Genomic DNA, 23,068 nt, shown 5'->3' with positions numbered 1-23,068 from the left:
GTTTGATCATCAGAACACCCTTCTGAAATAAGTAATATTATCATCCCCATTTTACAGATGAGGAAACATACTTATTGTGGCTCATAAAGCTAGGGAAAATTGAGGCAAGATTTAAATTTGACCTTTCCTGCCAAGTCCAACATTCTAGTCATTCCACTACCTACTAACTAAAAAAAAAGACTTAAAAAATTGCACGCACACACACACACACACACAAACACACCACCACCACCACCACCACCAATATACACATTTACATACATATATATACAAAAACGTGTACACAGACACCACATGCATTCACTTCCACTCCTCGAGGAAAAGCACACATTTTCCATGGAGCTCAGACCTACTTTTAAGAAAGGCTGAAAATCTCAAGAAATTGTGACCCTTGGCATGGCAGGGATATGTTTTCTTGTTTACAGTTTTAGTTTAGTTTAGTCACTTCTGCAATAAAATCTCTCATAATCTGATTATTTTCTCAAAGAAAGACCCTTTGAGTTCCGGGGAGCTGCTCAGTCCCCCCAGGGGAGCTGTGAAAGCAATGGTATTATCATCTGTCCCTTATGACCCTCTTTGCTCCTAAAGAGATCCAATAGAATGGCATCATTAATACATGTAAGGAGGGGGATGTTTGTATAAGCAATGAGAGGACTGTCAAATAGCAGGATCTAGTGAACAATGCCTAATCTGAAAAATGAACTCTTCTTGCCTCCTATTTGCAAGAAACATTGATTTATGTCTGTGTTTTCTGACTCAGAAGCATCTCCCAATTGGCTCCATTACATCAAGTAAATTATGGCATGGCTCTCAGACTCCAGTTACAGCCTTCCCACGGCTGCTCAACCCCTTACAAAGAAAACATAAATGTCTCAACCTGAGATATATATAGCTTAGTGACAGACCACTGAATGGTGGTGTGAAAGAGGACCTCTAAGAGCCTCTATACTAGTCTTTTAAGTTTTTTGACATAGTGGACCCCATGAACCCTTCTCAGAATGCACTTAAATGTATTAAAAATACATGGAGTTTCAAAGGAAATCAATTACATTCAATAAAGTTTTTAAAACTAAAAAAAAAAAAAACTCATGGAGCCCTTTTTAGCTGGTACCTGACTTCTCAAAGTAGCTGAGTCCAAAGAGGTCCTTGGGTAATAGATTTAATCATATGGGACCTAGCATCATCCAATTCAACCTTCTCCTTTTACAGATAAGGAAACTGAGAACCAGAGAGGTCTTGATAGCTTCAGGGCCACCCTGACTGTTCATGTTAGTGCTAAATGAGCAATTCCAAGTTAGGCTTTCAATGCCTCCTGAGAACAGCCCCTATATAAAGGTTCTTGTAATATAAGACTAAGTTATATAACATCTTCATCATCATCACCACTAGTAGTATTTATATAAAGCTTTAAGGTTTACAAAGCACTTTACATAAGTTAATATACTATGATTATGACCCCCATTTTATAGATGAAGAAAGTGAGGTCCAAAGAGATTAAGTGACTTGTCCAAGGTCACACACCTAGTAAGGATCTGAGGGAGGATTCAAACTCAAGACTTCCTGACTCCAACCCTAGTATTCTATGTACTAGGCCACCTAACTACCTATACTACAGTCTTTAAATTTACATATGGGGCATCTAGGTGGCACAGTGGATAAAGCACTGGCCCTGGAGTCAGGAGTACCTGGGTTCAAATCCGGTCTCAGACACTTAATAATTACCTAGCTGTGTGGCCTTGGGCAAGCCACTTAACCCCATTTGCCTTGCAAAAACACAAATAAACAAACAAACAAATAAATGAATGAATGAATGAATAAGTAAGTAAATAAATGAACAGACAAACAAACAAATAAATAAATGAATAAATGAATGAATGAATGAATGAATTTACATAGCTGTTTATTTTCAGCTTCATATCCCACCAGCATCTAACTTTTCTATGAAATTTCTCACATTTCCCTGGCTGTCATGTCTCCCTGATAAATCCATTCTTATTAGATTTGGAGTCAAAGGATCAGGATTAAAAATCCCAGATCTCCTGCTTACAAATGGCATAATCTTAATCGAATCATTTCTATAGGCAGTAGTTTTTCATCTGTAAAATTAGGGCACTAAACTAAATGGTATTTCGCGTCTTTTTCTACTCTAAATCTATGGTCCTCTTATCATTTTACATGGAGTTATTAGAGGCTGAAAGGTTTCTCTTCTCAGAAAACTTATGCATTTTAAAAAGAGACTCCCAATGAGAAGACAACATTTTAGGGGAAGGGAACAAGTACTTGCTAAAACACTTGCTATTGTGCCAGGGGTGTTACAAAAACTGTCTCACTTGTTCCTCATCACTTCCCTGGGAGGTAGGTGCTAATATTAGTATAATTTTGTAGTTGCAGAAACTAAAGCAGACAGAGATTAACTGATTTTCCTTGGTCAAACTGGCACTTAGAATTGGAGTTAGATTTGAATTCAGGTCTTCCTCACTCTAGGGCCAGTGCTCTAGTACCCCCTTAGCTGCCTTTGTTTCTTCAAATAACACAAAGGAATGAATTTCTAATGGTAGAAGTTCAAAATCTATTAGAAGAGAAATTTGGAAATAAAGGATGCTTCTCAACATCCCAGCCACATAAGCAGCTGCCTCTACAGGGAAGAATATCTATCTGCCTTCCCTTTCAAGCTGCATGTACAAGAATCATCAGGATCAATACTAATGCACTTTAGAAAAGAGACATGATAGTGAAATTATTAAATAAATTGAAACTCTTCCTGCCCTCCCCCATCTGCTTGTGGTTTAGGATCCTGTGAAAATAGAAGGGAGCATAGAACTATCACATCCACCACCCCCTCATTTTATAGATGATGAACCAAAGCCAACAACAAAAAGGGACTTGTCCAAGGTTGCATGGTTCATAAGAGATAGATCCAGGATTTGAACTCAGTTCTGACTCCAGCTTGTTTTCTTTCCATTGTATCAGAAAAAGCAAGTGGTAAGGAAAAGACTAGGAAGCTAAGGGTTGGGACATTGACTAATAGAAGAGAAATTTGCTTCTCCTTTCACCAGTAAGCATAAAAGCAGAAGGATTTGATGGCTGAGATCTCTCACTATCCTAGAAGCAGCAGCCCACCACCTGAGTAAGCCATAGGACATCATTATCTAACCATCTAAGGCACCCCTCTTCCCTTTACCCTGTTGCCATTGTTCAGGGCATATCTGTTATAGAATAAAAAAGATGGTTGTACATAGAACTGTAAGTCTCTATTTCATATGATTTTCTTTCCCTTTTGAGTATAAAATAATTTCAACTTGACTTTTTAAATCCACATAAGGTCAAATTCACAAGGGTGTTGTAAGTCATAAATAAGATGCAAAGCACTCTGCAAGCTAAGATGCCAAATTCTGAAGGTTGCTGTTGTTGATGCTGTTTTATGGAGATCTCTTCTTATTCTAACAGTCTCCAGTGCTAATGGACAGAGGGATAGAGGGGTTGGGGAAAGGACAAGCAGGGATCATTCTAGTCAAAGCCATCTCCTTCATTCTGCAAATACTACCTCAAGGCTTCTAGGAAGTGTGAATGGCTTTCTATCTGCCAATTGAATGTAACTGATTTTTATGTGAGTTATTTGTGTGACCCAGAAAATATCTCAATAATGGTTTATTAACAGTCATTTCCTGGTAGTACCTCTGTACCCATGTGTCCCTTGATGGGTCCCAAGCAGGTTGCAGCATATCTCAGAAGCCTTCTGGAGAATCATAAATAGAACTTCTATGAAGGAGATGTTGCCTGTGTAGAATTCACCAGTCCGCTCTGGGATTTCAGGAAATAGAAATGTCTACTCTCCAACCCCACCTTCAGTTGATCTGATCATTGAGTTCATTGGCATTCAGGCAAACCTGATGGACAAAAAACATTGAGGACATGTGTGACCCACCTGTCTCCTGTTACTTTAGATCCATGTGGTTCATTCTAGTTCTGGGAAGGAAAGCAGTATGTGTATCGGAGGGAGATAAGTCAAACCACAATTACCAGCCTAGAATGGCCAGGGGAAAGGGTACTTTGTGCTTGAGAGGACAAAGGAAGCTGAAGCTTTTTACAACTGTACCAATATTTCCAAATCATATGACTGACAAGATGGAGGACTATTTATTTTCCATATTCTCCTCTAACTTTCTCTCTCTCTCTCTCTCTCTCTCTCTCTCTCTCTCTCTCTCTCTCTCTCTCTCTCTCTCTCTCTCTCTCTCAAAAAAAAAAAGAGGAATTATATATCCCAGATAGAGCAATTACAGGTATTGTTACATGATAAAACACAAGAAGTCCAACAATTAACAATGGGGAAAGTTAATCTTTAATGTACTTGTACTCCTTCCCCAATAGCTTCCACACTCCAGCAACTTACAAAAACCAGGCTATAAAATTGTGTTTTGGTCCCCATTTAGAGAATTCCTTCCTACTACAGTCTCTACTGGTGCATTTAATCCTGCCATCCCTCTTACAACCTGTTGCAACATACAGTAGAGCTCATCACCTTCATGCAAGAAAAGGAGAAGTCATGGGTGAGGGGAGGAAGGAGGAGTGGAAGAAATCCTAATTCCCTCCTACGTGAGATCAATTCTAGGTTAAGGAACCTCAAGTCCATAGAGACCCTTACCAGAACACCCAATCACCCACCCAATCCTTCTCCAATTCTACAAAACACAGCAGACACTTAACTCTACTCAGAGAACTAAAAAATTGAGGAGATTGGGACAGGGGTCCAGTGTGCCAGTTTGACCTGAAGAAAAATGGAATTGAACCCATTTGGGGCCAATTCTCTATCTTCCCAAAACTACCTGGGGAAGGGACCAAGATTAATGAAAAATAAATTATCCAGTAGGAGACCAAAAGAGTGTTTAGATCTGGCCCCTAGGGTAAACTCACTATCTAAGGGAGAGGAGTCAGAAAGTGACAGGAATATATAGGTAAAAAGAGACCAAAACATCTCAGAAGGAAGAAAATTCAGGTAAAGGTCTAAAGCACAAGCAGATAAATCAATAGATAAGATAAAATTAGAAAATGAGTACCAAGATATCTAAAAAAAATACAACCCCTTTTAAACAAATATTGCAAAACAAAGGAAATTTAACCAATTAAACCTTTATGATGACATAAAGAACTCTGTAGATTCCTGAGAGGGCACTATGGCAACAGCAGGAGTTTCTAGTGATTCAAAAGAGAAATTAGTGTCTTGAGAGAAGTTATAAGAGAACCAAGGTCAAAAGCCATGACCTATAGAAAAAATAATTCGCAGAATAGAAAAATTTGAATTCATAGTGGCAAGTCTCTCCAAAGAAACAAAAGAGAGAAAAACAGATTTGGATACAAATATATAAACTAAAAGACAATCTGGGAGAAGTAAAAAGTAATAAAATTAAATTATTTCTACTCAGGCAAAATACATTGATCTCTAAGACAGGATGCATAAAGATAAATTAGATTTCCCAGAAGAACATGAAAAGTCAAAAAACTTGAACACTATAGTGCAAGAAAACTGCACAGAAATTCTGAATAAAGAAAACAAAACATCAAGTGAGAGAATTTATTGATCATCTCAAAAAGAATAAAAAGTTGTTATGAATGGGTCAATCTAGGGGAGTAGATAGTCACTTTTGAATACACCCGTCAAGAGAAGGTTACATAAAGATAAATAAGGAGGTTTGTAGAATTCCTTTGTTGTCAAGGGATTCATTGATTTTTGTAGCTATTTCTATCTAGAATAAGACACATAGGGGTACTTTGGGCTTATACTCAATGTATGCCTATGATCATAGTATCATAGATTTATAGTTCAAAAACACTTAGAGATCTTTGGTCCTTCAACAGAAGTGGTATTTTGGGAATCCTTTCTCAGCTTCCATCTCAAAGCATCCTATGATGCAGCCTACCCTTAGCCTTAAAGGGAGAAAGAGGGACACAAAAAGCATTGGGGAGTAGTATAGAGGACCCTGGATATTGATTCAAAGGAAACTACTTCCAGCTTTTCTTATGATCTATGATTCTATTACCTAGGTTCAAATTGCTCTCTTACTACCTATGGAATCATAACTTCTTGGGGTCTCGAAAAGCCGACAGGTGGCAGAGTACATAGAGTACTAGGCCTAGAATTAGGAAGACCTGGATCTAAATCTGAACTCAAACATTTTCTAGCTTTATGACACTAGGCCAGTCATTCAACCCTGTCTGTCTCAGTTTCTTCATCTAAAAAACTAGAGAAGGAAATAGTAAAAACTCCTCTAGTATCTTTGCCCAAAAAACCCCAAAGAGGGACCATGAAGAGTCAGACATGACCAAAAATGACTGAACAAAACAAAAAAGAGAAGGTAAGAGTAAATAACCTCTAAGGTCCCTTCTAGCTCCAAAATTTTAATTCCTATGGTTTCCCAAAAGGATACTAAATTAGTACCAAATTCTTCCATTTGTCTATGTCCATATGTCTATTCTCAGAGCACTAAGCACATAATACCTCACATTTATTCAAAACTTTCTAATTTACAAAGCATTTTCCTGAGAAAACATCAATCTTGAGAAATAATTAGTATTATTTTGAAGATAAAGAATGGAAAGCTCTGAGGCATTCAATAATTTGACCAAGGTCACCTGTTTAAAAATTGAAAATTAGGAAAGCTAGAATTCAAGACTAAAGGCCATAAAATCTTCATAAAACCAATAGAATCTTAGAATTAGAAGGTATTTCAGAGGCCATCCACTTTAATGGTACAGACAAGAGCTCATCTATCCTTCACTTATGACCTCTAGTGAAAGGAGATCTCTTCCTTCAAAGCAGACCATTTCCCTTTTGAATATTTTATGTTGTTAGGCAGTTTCTCCTTACTTTGAGCCCAGATACACCTCTCCACAATTTCCACCCATGGCTCCTAGTTTTTTCCCTCTGAGGCCAAATAGAACAAATTTAATCCTTTCAAATACTTGAAGACAGCCGTCATATTCCCCCTAATTCTTCTTCATTAAGGAAAGCAAACTTAATAAGTATTGTCTGAGAACTTGCCTCATTCTTCATCTCTAGTCCATTGCTTCCCTACCAAGAGATAAAAGGCATGCTTCATTATCTTCTACAGTTGTAATTCAGCACTTTGATTCTAGAGATGAAGAAAACTGAGACTCGGGGACATTACATGATTTACCCCCAAGATTAACTGGTAGGAAGTTTCTTCTCAAATCCAAGAAGTTGGATTTGAACCCAAACCTTCTGACTCCAAAATTATTGTTCTTTCCCTATACCACTGTTCATTGTGTTCAAATCTCCACCTTTGATATATGTGTGTGTGTATGTCTAACATACTTATCATATATTTAACATAACATCATAAACTTAACACCCATCATAAACACAGTGTTTCTAGATCTCAGATGAATTAAATGGAATGTGATCTCCTGCTGCATAATCTTCAGAACTTTAATCATCTTAAGAGTGGATAGAAAAAGGGTCATACCATCAGATAGGAATCAATCAGGATGACTGGAGATGACCCTGGATGGAAGACAATCAGGGTTATGTGACTTGCCCAAAGTCACACAGCTAGGAAGAGTCAAGTATCTGAGGTTGGATTCTAACTCCTGTCCTCCTGACTCCAAAGTCAGTGCTCTATCCACTGTTCCACCTAGCATTAATCACCCAAAAGTACGCACAATGCTTCAACTATGGTCTGATTAGCAAAGAGTACAGTGGAATTGTTATGCCTCACCTTGCTTCCATCTTTCATGCATTTTTTTAATTTACAGTTGCTAATATTTCTCTGAATATTCACAATGACTTCATTAGGCCAAATTCTTTTTCCTTTTTCCTCTGAGTTGTTTCTCTTTATGCCTTCAAATTTTTGTTCCTGAGAGTTTCACATTAGCCCCAGGTTGATGTGGCCCTATGGAATTTTCATCCATGGGATCACACTTGTCCTTTCTCTCAATCTTTTGAAATCTTTTCTCTAAAAAAATCTAGGTACGTGACAGATTACTTTTGATTTCCTTCCCTAATACAAATCCTAAAATTATATGTTCACTTATCCTGTTACATTCCACTTTCATTTGCCAAAATCTCTTTGCTGATCAGGGATAGATTCAAGATAACAGACTCACTTGTTTCTTTCTTGTTTTTTGAACAATAAAATTATCTTTAAGCCAAGCCAAGAAATTTACTAACTGCTCCACTTTGGGGGAGGGGAGCTTCCAGAGATCGGAACTATTTCAAGTCTTCATGACAGGATTATGACCAGTTTTATAAAATTCTGTAGCTCTTCCATTCAAGTGGAGCACATCATATTCTTATAGCAATGCCAATTTCATTTGTCCTTGGCAATTCTCCTCAAATGCCCCCCCCAATATATGTTTCCCATTCTGGGTCCTAGATTTCTTTACATTCGCTACTCCATCCTACCTTTCATCCTGTATTTCTTCTGTGCATCTTAAATAAGTTTCATCTTTGTAGGGTCATATCCCAGTCGTAAATTCCATACCTTGAAGTTCCGGTGATACCTATGAAGTCAAGTTTCTCCTCTTCTGTTACAGTTTCTAAGTGCATATGGATTTATTAGTCCATGGGTTTAATTGATTATCTCTGTTGTATTTCTCCTTATTGGACCGTTCTACTACTCTCCCCCTCCCCCCTCCATTTTGAAGCTATTCTCCATGGCATCTAGATCAGTAGATATTCATTGACAGTTTTCTCTCATATGTGGTGAGCAGCAGTAGTAACTGCTGCCCACGTAGCCAAAGTATGTAAATAATTACTCGGTAGCCTTCTCAACTCTGGGTATTTTTGCCAAATTATAGCTCCCTGGCTTCCTAAATTTTTCCAACCTTCTTTCATTTAGGATGCATAACTTTGGTCATAGGAATTGCCTGTGAAAGTTGCGACTCTGATCCAGTTCTAATATGGAGATGCTTATTTTCCTCCATGGCTATCATCCTCTAAAATAACTGATTTTTCATGCTCAGTTTTTCTTCATCCTATAGACTAACCCCTAGCTATACTCCCTTCTTCTCCCTGAAATTTTCTTTCTACATCATTCCTTATCTATAACCTCATTTCATATATATATATATATATATATATATATATATATATATACACATATATATGTGTATATATGTATATATATGGAATATTCAATTTTATAGGCTAAAAACTTAGAGTTTTCTATTTGATTAATGTTGGCATATCTGTGACATGGGGAGAGAGGTGTGTGAAACTAGTTCATCCTTCCCTATAAAATACCTAAAGAACACAAACCCTGGAGCTATCTAAGATGTCCCAAACATTAAACTAGGAGCCAGAGAGATCTTGGCGTATCCAAGTTCTGGTGGTAGCTTTCTCCTACAACATTGTGAACTCCCTTTTACTGTCAAGCCATAGACATACCTGACCACATCTCTGGTTGTGTCTTACATCATTCAAAAGCTGATTTGAACAAGTTGGTCACTACTGATAATTTTCTGTCCAAAACTGCTCAAATCACATCTTCAAGTTGCTTTCCCATATGCACATATATATTTTGGCAATTTTTATTAAACCTAAATTATTTTACTACTTGCTTTTAAGGATTAAAATATTCATCTCTAACAAAGACAAAATCTTACATCTATTAACAATAGATTTCTATAGTTTCCTTAACTTAAAAGGTCTTTTTTTGTGCTCTCTTCAGCACTAAACTCTCTATGAAAAGACCTTAAGGAGTAAATATATTACACCAATCCCACATTGGAGGTGTCAGCTCCATCTCCAGTGTGAAACAATCAGGGGCTGCTGCCCTCAGTTCCTTTGAATATTTTGAGTTAAGCCACATGCCTTTTCTTTTGGACTTTCTACATTCACCAAGTAAAAGTCCTGCTTTTTTTTCAGAATGAATTTGCTCATCCAATTATTCTGTGAACCCCATTTAGTTCTAGGAACAAACTCTGACACATATCCTTCATATTCGGAGTGCCTCAGATTTAGGGCTCATCCTTGACTCTTTAGCACAATCATCTTGTTTGTATCATTAGGGAAATAGAATTCCTTTCTGAACCTTTGTCTGTGTCATCATATTGACTTTATTAGGACCAACTAGTCCAAGTGAAACTAGAGACTCCCCACCTGCTTAATTTATGAAGATTCTACATTCCTATACAGCTTGAGAGGAGTAAGGAGTAAGTGAATGATCATCATAGGTGCATATATTGTCATCCTACCATAGCCAGCAATCTCAATTTACCTCATAACAGTCATTCATAGATAACCTAATACCATGTTCAGCCATTTGCCTAATTGAGACACGAAAAACTTGAGGATTGTTAAAGAAAAGACAAATTGATAAGGAGGACTTTTGAAAAAGAATGGTTTGAAAGGAATTATTTCTTCCAGAAAAAGGAAGGCTATTTATCTTGGAAGGGATATGAAAGGATACCATCCAAGAATATTCCCTGAGGGGTAGCTAGGTGGCCAAGTAGATAGCATACCAGCCCTGGAGTCAGGAGGACCTGAGTTTAAATCTGGTTTCAGACACTTAATAATTACCTAGCTGTGTGGCCTTGGGAAAGCCACTTAACCCCATTGCCTTGCAAAGAAAAAACAAACAAACAAACAAAAAAACCAAGAATATTCCCTAACTGTTTGTCATTTCCACCTACATCATCATCAAAATAACTTGACTTCCTTAGCAATTGGAAGCCCTCAGATTAAATTAGTTAAAGAACACCAGGCAGGTTTCTGAGAAATGAAAAAAAAATCATTTTCCATGGAGATTTTTAGATGTAAGTACCACAGGGTTACCATGAAATTCAATTGAGATGATGGATTTAAAGTGCTTTGCGAACTTTAAACCATTATATAAATGCCAGTTATTATCATTATTATTAGTGTAGAGGAAAGTAGAATTGGAGACTGCAAGTTCAAGCACCATCACCTACATTTACTACAACTTCTCTCGCAAAGAAAACCATGACATCAGGGAGGTGATGCCATGACAAGCACAAGAATTGGATTTGAATGAAGGGGTGCTGTGCTAAGTCACTAGCCTCACTTTGTCCTCCGGAACTATTTGCTTCCAACGGTCGACACGAATCAGTAGCAGTAGCAACAGTGGTAGAAGTAATAGTGACAGTAATAGACAGCAGCAATAGTCATAGTTAATAGTAATAGTAGTAGTAGTAGTAGTAGTAGTAGTGGTAGTAGTAGTAGTTGTCATAGTAGCATCAATAGTAACAGCAGCAGCTAATAATAGCAACAGTAGCAGTAATAGCAGCAGCAACAACAAAAGCAAAAATAGTAGCAGCCATTGTTGCAGCATTATTAGCAATAGCAAAAATATCCAAAAAGTTAATACCGTATTTCCCCAAAAATAAGCCTAAGAATTATATTCAGTGTATAAGTCCTTCCCCCAAAATAAGTACCAGTTAAGACGGTCAGCCAATTGGACCCATTTAGTACATTCATTACAACACACAATAGAATATTGAATTATAAAAAATACAATTAATATATAGTTAAATATAAATAAATGTTATTGACATTAATACTCAAAATAAATGACATGAATAAATGTAGATTTATGTATATGAAAAAATCTCCTAAAAAATAAACCTTAATGTAACTTTTGGAGAAAAAATTCATAGAAGATCCAGTCGTATTTTCAGGAAAATATAGCATAACAGAACAACCTGAAGACAGGGACAAAGATTTATTGGCCTCTGAAAGTTCTTTCAAGGCCTCCCCTTGTCATCTTCCATCTAGCCACCACCAATCAAAAGCAGATTAATAACTTGCTTTGAATGTTCAAAGAAGTCCAAGACATTCATAAAGTTAGTGGGTTAATTGGTCTCATCTAATCATGGTTACTTCTATATAAATATGCGCTGGGCATTCTTGGCCTATACTCATACCAGGAAAAATAAAAAGATTTGAGTCTCAGGAGTTTGTTTCCATAAAATAAACATATATCTGATTAAAGGATAAGAAACAGGAACTAAGAAAGCAAGTCACCAGGCCAGGGAGTGGGTGGTATTTTTTTAAACTAAATGGTCTAAGGGAAGAAGCCAGCAAATCCAACCCAGTCACTCCAGAGACGTTTGTTTTCATTTAAAGCATTTGACCACTCCTAGAACAAATAGACAGGGAGATTTGAATTCCTGCCCACCCCAAGTCCCCACTTGGGTACAGACTGGGCTCAGCAGAGCCTGTCACAAAATCATCTAATTTCAGCATTGAAAGACATCTCAGACGCTATTTACTGACCTATCTGAAAAAGAATCCCCACTACAATAGAGCCAACAAACATATCCAACTTTTGTTAAAAAACAAAGAAATAGTTGGTCTGTCTATTCCACTTTCGGATAGCTCTAATCATTACAATATTAGATGGAGAGGTTTCAGCAAACCTAAACCTATCTTTCTGTGCTTTCCATCACTGTTCCTGGTTTTGCTTTTGGGGAGCAAACAGAAGTATAATTTCTCTTCCACATAACAACCATTCCAAATACTAGTAGCCAGTCATCATCCTTTCCTCTCTTCCCTTACGTCTTCAAGAAGAGAAGAATGTATCAACTTGGTACCATCAGCTGACAAGACCTAGGAAGTCAGAGCATGACTAAAAAGCCTCTTTCGCTTGATAATCTTGTGGAAATTGGACCCCAAAAGTGGGGGGGGGGTGAATAACATCTTAAAAATTTACCAGATCAAGCTTAGATTCACCAAGATGTACAGGAACTACTCATTTAAGCTTCTACAATTTTAAGGCTCAAGAAACCATTGGTATGTGTTATGGAAAATATATAGATTTCAACACTATGAATAAAGAAGAGAGAGCAGAGAAAGCCTTTGGCTCTATTATTTTCTTCAGATAAAAATCTAGAAATATTTAATCAGAGGAGAAAAGATTTTTTAAAACACTTTTTGGAAAACTGCCCTTAAAGGCTACTATTTTTGTTTGAATGAATGACCAGAATTTAAGTGTATTAAAAAAATTGATTTATTTCAATTCAATTCAATTTCAATTGAATCAAATATTAAGTAACATAAAATATGTTGCTAGGTGCTCTCGGGGAAAGATTTCTATCTAGACATGGGGTGAACTGGATGTTCCCTAAGGTCTCTTTCAATTCTGATATTCTCCTATTCTATAAAGGCTGTTGATTAAACCTAATGATATAGATTAAAGGCTGTTGATTAAATCCATGATATAGATATGAAAAGTCCCCCACTCGTTGGGGTCTCTTCATATCTATATCATGGGAGGACAGTCTTCCAAAATAAAACCCTGATGAGAGGCAGCTAGGTGGGCACAATGAATAGAGCACCAACCCTGGAATCAAGAAGACCTGAGTTCAAATCCAACTTTAGACACTTCTAGCTGTGTGACCTTGGACAAGTCCCTCAAATCCCATTGCCTTAAATAAATAAAAATAAAATAAAATAAAACTCTGATCAAAATTAATTCAGTTCAACTCAGCTTTTTTTTTTTTTTTTTTTTTTTTTTTTTTTTTTTTTTTTGGCCAGGCATGGGTAGATACTGAGACTAAAGTCTGCCCTTAAGAAACATATATTCTAGGGGTGGCTAGGTGGCGCAGTGAATAGAGCACTGGCCTTGGAGTCAGGAGTACCTAGGTTCAAATACAACCTCAGATGCTTAATAATTACCTAGCCATGTGGCCTTGGGCAAGCCACTTAAACCCATTCCCTTGAAAAAAAAATCTTTAAAAAAAAAAAGAAACATATATTCTACTGGAAGATGCAATGGCATACACAAGTAAATGCAAAGTCATTTTAAGAAGGATAGAGTACCAACAACTAAAGGAATCAAGAAAGGTCTCCTGTAAGAGTTGGAATTGGAATTGTGTCTTGATAGAAGTAGGGGTTCTACAAATTGTGGTGTATGAATGTGACGGAGTGCTTTTATTCTGTAAGAAATCATGAACTGCCAGACTTCAGAAAGCCTTTCAGACTTACATGAACTAATGCTGAGTGAAGTGAGCAGATCCAGTAAAACAATGTCCATACTTACAGCAACTTTGTGTGATCATCAACTATGATGGACTTAGCTCTTCGCAGACATACGGTGATTAAAGACAATTTTAATAATAGAAAATACCATCCACAACCAGAGAAAGAATTATGGAGTCTGAATGCAGACCAAAACATACTATTTTCAATTTTTAAAATTTGCTAATGCTTTATGGTTTTTTCCTTCTCATTGGTTTTCCCCCACTTTTGTTCTGCCTTTTCCACAACGTGACTAATATGGAAATGTGTTTACATGGTTTCACATGTATAAGCTATATCATATTATTTGTTGTTAAGGGGAGAGATGAGCAGAGAGAGAGAGAGAGAGGGAGAAAAATGTGGAACTCAAATTATTCCAAAAAATGAATGCTGAAAGCTATCTTTATATGGAGTTAGGAAAATCAATATATAGCTTTATAGAAAAAAAGAAATTACCTATAATTTTTTAAATTTTTTCAAAAATTTAAGTTTAAATAAAAAAAAAAAGGCAGGGTTTGAAAAGATGGAAAAAAGAGAGCATTTTAGGCCTAAGTAATGATTTGTGGAAAAGCATAGCTAGAGGAGATGAAAGACATACAATGAATAACAAGTTGGTCTTTTTGGCTGGAATAGAGTGTTTCAAAGGGAATAAGGTATTAAAAACCTGAAGAGATGGATGGAAACCCAGATTATGAAGGATAATGGATTTTCATTTTATTCTAGAGACAATGGGGATCCACTAATGCTTATTGAGAAAGGCAGCATCATGATCAGAATTGTGCTTTCTGAATATCAATTTGATAGCTGCATAGAGGATAAATTGAAAAGAGAGATTGGATGCAGTATATTACAGTAGTCTAATTGAGAGATTATTAGATCCTGAAAAATACTGTTGTTTTACTAGGGATATGGTAGGCAAATCAGCAAGAATTGGCAGTAGATGAGGACTAGATGTTAAGGAAGAGAGAAGAGTTAAGATATGTTAAGATAAAGTGGCTAGAAGATGATAACCTAGGTTGTATTTGAACCATACATTCACCCAACACACTACATTCATCTGCTTCATATCAGTCCCCCTAAGCTAAAGTAGATTACTAAGCATAGTCATCATACAAAAACTATGTGAAGGAAGGAGAGAAGGACATCCCACAGTTGCCTCAATTGTTCCAAACTCTCTAGCACACAGAAGACACACACACACACACATAAATGGAAAATTTCTGATATCCAGACACAGATTTTGATGTACCCTTACCCAAGAGATTTCCTTAGGCTTGTTCCTTTCTGTTGATTATCCAAGTTCTCCACGAGGAGAGCGGTATGGTCACCACCCTCCTCTCTTCTTAAACATCCCCGATGAATACCCCCACCCTATGTCATGCAGCTTAGTTTTGTGCTACACAGCTTACTTGCCCGGAGCATCTGTTCTGAGTGCCAGCTAGCTACAAACCTCCTAGGATGTTTGTTTGGGGGTTTTTGGTTCTATCATCAAATTGGTGGGGAGCTTTTAAAACAAACTGATGTTAGATGTTTCTCAGAACCATTGCCCACTGACATCTAGGTTTGACCAAAAAAAAATTTACCAAAAATTTCCACAAAGAATATTTATACCTAATGCCAATAAAAATGAATGAGGATGAAGGGCCCTATTTGTTTGGGTGTCAACCAAGTCTTTTAAGAGGGTTCCCTGGATCAAAAGATTTACAACTGGAAGGGACCTTAAATATTATCAAATCAAAGATCTACAGCTACAGAAGACCTTAGAGGCCAAGGTTAACTCTTCACATTGGCCAGCCCTTCACATTTTACAGATAGGAAGATGAAGACCCAGAGTGATTACGAGACATGTTTAAAGCTGCAAATACATCAAAAACATCAGAGGTGGGATTGAAACCAGGACCTCTCACTTCCAGTCCATTGTTCTTTCCCCCACTAGCGGGTCTCAACAATTTTGAACAGGAAACCCTTTTCTAGCATAAAAATATTTCATTATATCACAATTATATCACAAATAACAATATGAAACAATATGAAAATGACAACGTCCGCTGTGTACATGGATTTATGGACTCTTGACCATAACTTCAAACCCTACTGCCATCTCCAAGCATGCATGACCCACAGGTTGGTAATAATATCAGCATACACCCATATTGACTATCCAAAATCATTCAGACAAATAAGAATCTGGTGGGGAAAGGTAGCAAGAATTTTTCCACTTGGCTGTCTATACTGACTGAGATGATTCAATCTAACTTCACTTGGTACTATATAGATCCAAGAGATGACAAAAATCTGGAATGTACAGAGGGTTAGATATGGGTAGATACAGGGTTCCTTGACATTTCTACTTCTGGCAGAGTGAGGTCAGCTGAAAGCGATGATTTAATTTGTTTCAAGATTTTCCACTATTCATTTCTTTGCACATATTAAATTGCATATAATAATCCCTACTTCCTGCCTCCATTTAGAAATACTATATGCCTTTTAAAAAATATTTTGTTCTTAATAACTTTTGCTTTTAATTCACATTTCCTACTGTATCTATCCCAGAGATTCATATCTTATGATGTCTGTCCTTCGTTCTTGAAGGCCATAACATCAGGGAGATGAGGCTATGACAAGCACATGAAGCCTCACCTTCTCTTCTGTGGATCTAGTGGTCAGATATGAATCAGGAGGACTAGAAATGCCCTTGGAGGAGAGGTAATCTGGGTTATTGACTTGTCCAAGGTCACACAGCTGGTAATTAATTATCAAGACTGGATTTGAATTCATGTCCTTTTGACTCCAGGGCCAGGGCTCTATTCATTGCACCCACCTAGCTGCCTCAGAGAGGGCATACCACACCTAAGTAACACCACTACCCCAGGCCTCATTTTTCCCTTGGCAAAATGGAATAATTACTCCTACCTCACCATTATTAATAGGATTCTAAAATATATTATAAAGGACAATATAATAATTATCACTGGCACTTACATAGTGCTTCCAAGTTTACAAATGTAACAAATAGGGCTTCCAAGCTTCAAGTTCACTTTAGGTTCACATATAAGCAGAAACCCCATCTCATAAGCCCCACAATGTTTTGACTTCATAGACAGTCAAATGACAAGACCGACTAGTTCATAGGAAAATCATTTAATGAAATAGCATAGTAAGAAAAGTAGCAAGAGAACATTTCTTAGATAAACTTAAGATATAATCTCACACAAAGAGTCAACTATGACCCTCTGAGGGAATGCCATGAAGGGGGTATCCAGACATGGAATCTGTGTGATCAGAGAACAGGCATGGAGGGTCAATTTATCCCTCCAATCCAGCAGGACTACTCAGATCTTCTAGGGCTATTGCCATGCTGCTCCTTACAGTCTAATGGGGGAGACAAACATACAAATAATTACAAACAAACTATATACAAGACTGGTTGGGAATAATAGAAGAATGGAACTGGAATTTTAAAGAAATAGTCATCCAGCTTTTGTTCTGAGTCCTTCAGTGAAGGGGAAGTCACCCCTCTACCATGACCCATTCTATTTTTGGAATGTGCCAAAGGCCAGGGTAGTGTGTGTTACTTAGGTGTGTAATGCCCTCTTTGAGGCAGCTAAGTGGTATAGTGATCCTGGAGTCACAAGGACATAAGTTCAAATCCAGCCTCAGACACTTGATACATACCAGTTGTGTGACCTTGGGCAAGTCAAAAGTACTAAAACCAATGTTCATCCAGTTTTTGCAGGGAGTTGTCCAGTGAAGAGGAACTCATCATGTTCAGATATAGCCCATTCCACTTTGGGATAGTGCCAAAACCAATGGTCATGAGCTTTTGCTTGGAGACATCCAGTAAAGGGGGACGCACCACCTCTAGATGTGGTCCATGTCACTTTTAGATAATATCAACCATTATGAAGTTGGGTCATTTTCCCTCCAAATCAAGCCTATCATTCTTCTACCTCCCTTGAGTCTTCTCGTCTCTAGGATAAATATTTTTAGTTCCTTCAGCCAGCTCTCCTATAGCAAAACCTTGAAGCCTTTCATGATTCTGCTTGCTCATATCCAGAATGGAATACAATCCTTTCATCTCACCAGGAGAGAAAATAGTGGAACTCTCATCCCCCTAGTCCTGGGCACTGCCTATCCTGATGTAACCTAAAATAACCTTAGCTTTTATTGGTAGTCACAGCACACTCTTGACTAGTATTGATTCTTCAGGTTCTTTATGGCACTGCACATCTGAACAGCAAGCTTTCCAACCCCCTTTAGCTTTCAAAAGGGAAAAAGTGCCAGCAGAGAGAGCTCATGGTGGTGCATGATAGGTCCATAATCTTTTAAATGCTCAGTTGTTAGAAACTTCTAATGTGCATAGGGTGCACTAAATGACCTTCTGAGCTCTTGGCTTGTCTATAGCACTGACACCCACACACACAGATGGAGAGTTAATATGTGGAGAACCTCAGGATCAGTTGGTTCAAAGCTGGAAATTCAATTCAGTAATGAATATGTATTCATTGCTCACTGTGGGTTAGGCACCAAGGACAAATGAACACAAAATAGTCCTTGCCTCATAGTTTACTGAGGGGAAGCAATCATTTGAAGAAGATTATAGTCTGATAGGGTAGAATAACTCTAGGGACAATACCCTGACCTATGATTTCATTGAGATCTCCAAAGTGAGGAAAATGCCCCCTTCCAGAGAAGACTGGCATCCTTTTTGCAATTTATAATCTTGGAGACCTACTCCATCCTAAAGCATGGAGAAGTGAAGTGACTCACTCAGGGGCATTCAAGCAGTTTATGTCTGGGGCTGGATTTGATCCCCAATCTCCTTGGTCTTCAGGCCAATATGTCACACTGCCTCTCAATAGATACACCAGCTACTATAGTTAGTATATCTATATTTTCTTAAAGTCTTCAAAGTATTATACATACATTTTCTCATTTGGTTCTCTTCAAGTCTCAGTATCTAAGAGGTAGGTATTATTTATCCCTATTTGCAGATGAGAAAACTGAGGTTCTACAAAGGTAAATGACTCTCCCAGGTTTAGGCAACAAGGAAGTATCAGAGGTTGGATTTGAAACCAAATCCCTCCTGACTCCAATTGACTCATCTTGCCATTCCACTAAATTGCTTCTCATAGTCTAAAATACAAAGTAGAGCACTATGAGAGACAAAGAAAGAAAATGCTTTGGGAATTTCAAGAAGGGATTCATCCTTCCCAGCTGAGGGAGAATAAAGGGAAGGCTTCAGGGAAGAGGCTGAATTTAAGCTTGGCCCCGAAAAAATTGGCAAAATTTCTATAGGGGAAGATGGGAAAGGGATTGGCCTTCAAGGCAGACTGAGCTGCAACTATTCCTTAGTGAGCCTTTTGATTAAAAGTCATCTAAAAGGCAGCTGGGGATTTTCCCAGATGGGATCTTATTTTAAAAGGATAGAAAAAAGATCTGAGATCTTGGACAAAAATGGTCATTTGCAAATTGTTATATATATATATAAATCTGCATACACAGGAATGGCTAGACTATGATAAAATTATAAACTTAGCAAAATTTTAATGCATTTGGCAAAAAAAATCTGTAATGGAGGAATTGAGGGTAATTAGACTCAAATTCAAATATTCTGGAAGAGTAAAAGCCAAAAACAAATCTGTAACTCAGGATTTTCTTGGAGTCTGTGAACCTGGCTTTTTTTTAATATTTTGATAACTGTATTATATTATTATTTTCTTTGTAACCACGAGTATTTTATTTTTATTCATTTAAAATATTATTCTAAGAAGGTGTCACCAGACTACCAAAAGAAGAAAAGGGTAAGAACTGTTCATCTATGTAATTAGCATCTTGAGTGAGGAGAGGCAGGAAATAGAGACAACTTCCCAGGTGTTTTAACCATGGTATAACATGGAATATAAGATCATACCCTTTGACCTAGCAATTCCAATTCTAGGTCTATATCCAGAAGAAATTATAAAAAATGGGAAAAGTCCTACATGTTCTAAAATATTCATAGCAACTCTTTTTGTAGTGGCAAAGAATTGGAAACTGAGGGGATGCCTGCCAATTGGGGAATGGTTAAATGGTACATGAATACTATGTGTCTATAAGAAACAATAAATGGTCAGACTCTAGAGAAGCATGGAATGATTTACAGGATCTGATGCTGAGTGAAGGGAGTAACCAAGAGAACATCAACAACATTGTGAGATGAACAACCTTGATGGAAGCAGCTCCTCTCAGCAGTCCAGAGAGATAAACAACTGATTTGACTGGTTATGGACTATATTATCCCCAACTGGAGGAATAAAAACAAAACAAAACATACAGAAAAGAAAAAAACAACCCTTCCAAATCTGATGAATACTTTATAAAAATTATCTCTTATGTATCTCTGTCCCTTAATCCTAATTCCTCATGCCAAGAATTACTAACTTGTAAATATGTTTAACAAAATATGTATATAAAATGCTAACCTGACTGTTTTGTGCTGAAGGGAGGGGGGTGGGTGGGAAGGGAGGGTAACTTGGAGGGTAACTTTGTAACTTGGAAATATGCATGTACAAATGTATGAAAAATAAATAAATAACTTTTAAAATAAAAAAAGACGTCATATAAGAGAGAGAGATGGGATAAAAAGACAATCCTATTTCTATTTGCAATCCCTTACTGCCTACCCTAGGTAGTCCCTTCTCAGCAGGGCTACATGCTCCTTCTTATCAGTAGACTTCAGTTTGGCCATACCCTGTATAAGAAGTGTAAAACAGTTCCTTGACCAAGGCAAAAATGTTTTCAAGTTTCAAGTCTTTTTTTATGGCTACTTTGTCCCCGTTCTTCTGATGACTGATTTGGCTCTTGATAATTTTCCCCCATTGAACTTTCTATGCTTCCCAATTGATTGTTTAGTTTTAACTAAAACTTGACATTTAGATTTGGGGTTAGACAAGATGGATTCGGAGTTTGGTTCTACAGTTTTCTAACTATGCAATAATGTACGAATCACTTTAATTTCTAGAACTTTGTAAAATGATAGTGTTGGAGTAAATTGTTTTTAAGGTCCAGCTCCTAAGGACATTCTAAGCCTGTCAACAAATACATCAACACATCAAGGATCTATGATTGCCCCGGTGCGAGAACTCCCTTCACTAATGCCTATAACACATGAGATGTCTTTGAAAGGTTAAGTGATTTGCCCATGGTTAAACAGCTAGGCAAAATTTGAACCCAGCTCTTTTAAATTCCAAGTTCAGCAGTTCATCTATTTTACCAGGTTGCCTTTCCGCATAAATATGCATCATTCAATTGCATAGAACAAATTCAATTTATAATATACATATATGCTTATACATAAACATGTATATATTAGCACATATATAAACTTCGATAAACACACACTAATGAAGAGATGTAGATTCACCCAATCACGTGGTAATTATCCTTCTTCCTCAAAACCATGGTTACCATTTTCTCCAGTTGGCAGAAGCTTATAAAGAAACAAAAGAAATCATGATATAAGGGAAGTATTATCTATATAGGTATTCAATGCCCTCCTGGCCCACAACATCTCAAGATTAACTACCTTTAACCTTTTGTTCTGAGTTTGCTCTTTTTCTCAACTCTCAATTCTTACTTCCCACATTGTCTTTGTAATTTGTTGACAGTAAGAATGACTCTAGTATAACATAACAGAGATCGTCTGGACCTTTTTAAAAATAAGATATTTTAGGAGCGGCTAGGTAGCGTAGTAGATAAAGCACCGGCCTTGGAGTCAAGAGTACCTGGGTTCAAATCTGGTCTCAGACACTTAATAATTTCCTAGCTGTGTGGCCTTGGGCAAGCCACTTAACCCCATTTGCCTTGCAAAAAAAACCTTAAAAAATGATATTTTATTTTCCCTCAATTACAAGTAAAACCAATTTTAATATTTGTGGGGTTTTTGGTTTTGAGTTTCAAATTCTATCACTTTCTCCATCTCTACTCCCCTCCTTAGATGATAAGCAATCTGACATAGATTATACACGTTCAATCATGTAAAACATAGTTCCATATTAGTCATTTTATGGAAGAGGAGGGAGAGATAGTATGCTTCAGTCTGTATTCAGAAGCCATCAATTCTTTCTCTGAAATCAGCATTTTTCATCATCAACCCTTTGGGATTGTCTTAGAACTTCATATTGCTGTGAATAAATAAGACATTCACAGCTAATCATTGAACAATGTTGCTGTGTACAATGATTCTACTTGCTTCATTTTGCATCAATTCATGTAAGTCTTTCCACACCTAGACCTTTCAAACTGGAGGAAGAAAGGGATTAGACTAGATGTCAAGGCATCTTCCAAGGATCTTGGCATCTCACTGTAGACTTAGGTAAAAGGGGACAAATAAAGATTTTCATATAATGCCATGCCTAGCCTTTGTCAAATTTGAGAGGGCAAGGATGAAACTCCCTGAACTCTGGTCCTGAGCAAAACTTTGAAATAGGTAAAGATTCTCTTCAGTGTGCTCTCTACCCCCACTTAGATCCCCCCCGCACCATGCTGTTCAGAGTCCTGTTTCATATCCTTCCCCGCTGGGCTACCACTCCTTCCTTCTGGACTGCTCTGATCTTCCATTAAAGTCCACCCATCTGCAGAGGCTTAACCTGCACAGAACAAGTAGGGCTTGGCCTCAATCCACCAGCATCTAAGAAAGTGGAAGGGGGATAGGATCTACATTGCCTAATTAGAGCAGCACACTACACATAAGGAAGGCATACTCCCTGTGTTAATCATCTATTTTAGTTCTCACCTAATAATCTTCAAATAGCATGTTGCACAGTTGTCTTAACTCCCAAGGTCTGATCCCTTTGGTACTCTTCTCTCGGAACCCGCCCCATCCTCAAGGCAGACTCAGAAACTATACAAAAACAACTATAAAATACTTTTTACACAAATAAAATCATATCTAATCAAATGTCAATTGCTCACAAATAGGTCGAGGTAATATAATAAAAATGAAAATCCTACATAAATTAAATTACTTATTCAGTACTATACCAAACTTCCAAAAAATTACTTTACTGAATGTGAAAAAAATAGTAATTA

General features: G+C 37.3%; 1 long non-coding RNA gene across 1 annotated transcript in view; it reads right to left on the bottom strand.

The window, feature by feature from the left end:
• Positions 1-3,670: 3,670 nt before the first annotated feature.
• The window catches only part of LOC141494989 (uncharacterized), a 48,244-nt gene continuing 28,846 nt past the window's right edge, over positions 3,671-23,068 (bottom strand). Inside the window, exon 4 of the long non-coding RNA XR_012470613.1 lies at positions 3,671-3,887. This is a non-coding gene — a long non-coding RNA (uncharacterized LOC141494989). The remainder of the gene's footprint in view (positions 3,888-23,068) is intronic.

This window comes from Macrotis lagotis, chromosome 8 (assembly GCF_037893015.1).
Source record: "Macrotis lagotis isolate mMagLag1 chromosome 8, bilby.v1.9.chrom.fasta, whole genome shotgun sequence".
Lineage (NCBI taxonomy): Eukaryota > Metazoa > Chordata > Mammalia > Peramelemorphia > Peramelidae > Macrotis > Macrotis lagotis.
Note: the sequence above shows the minus strand (reverse complement) of the source record. Positions and strands in the feature narration are given on the sequence as shown.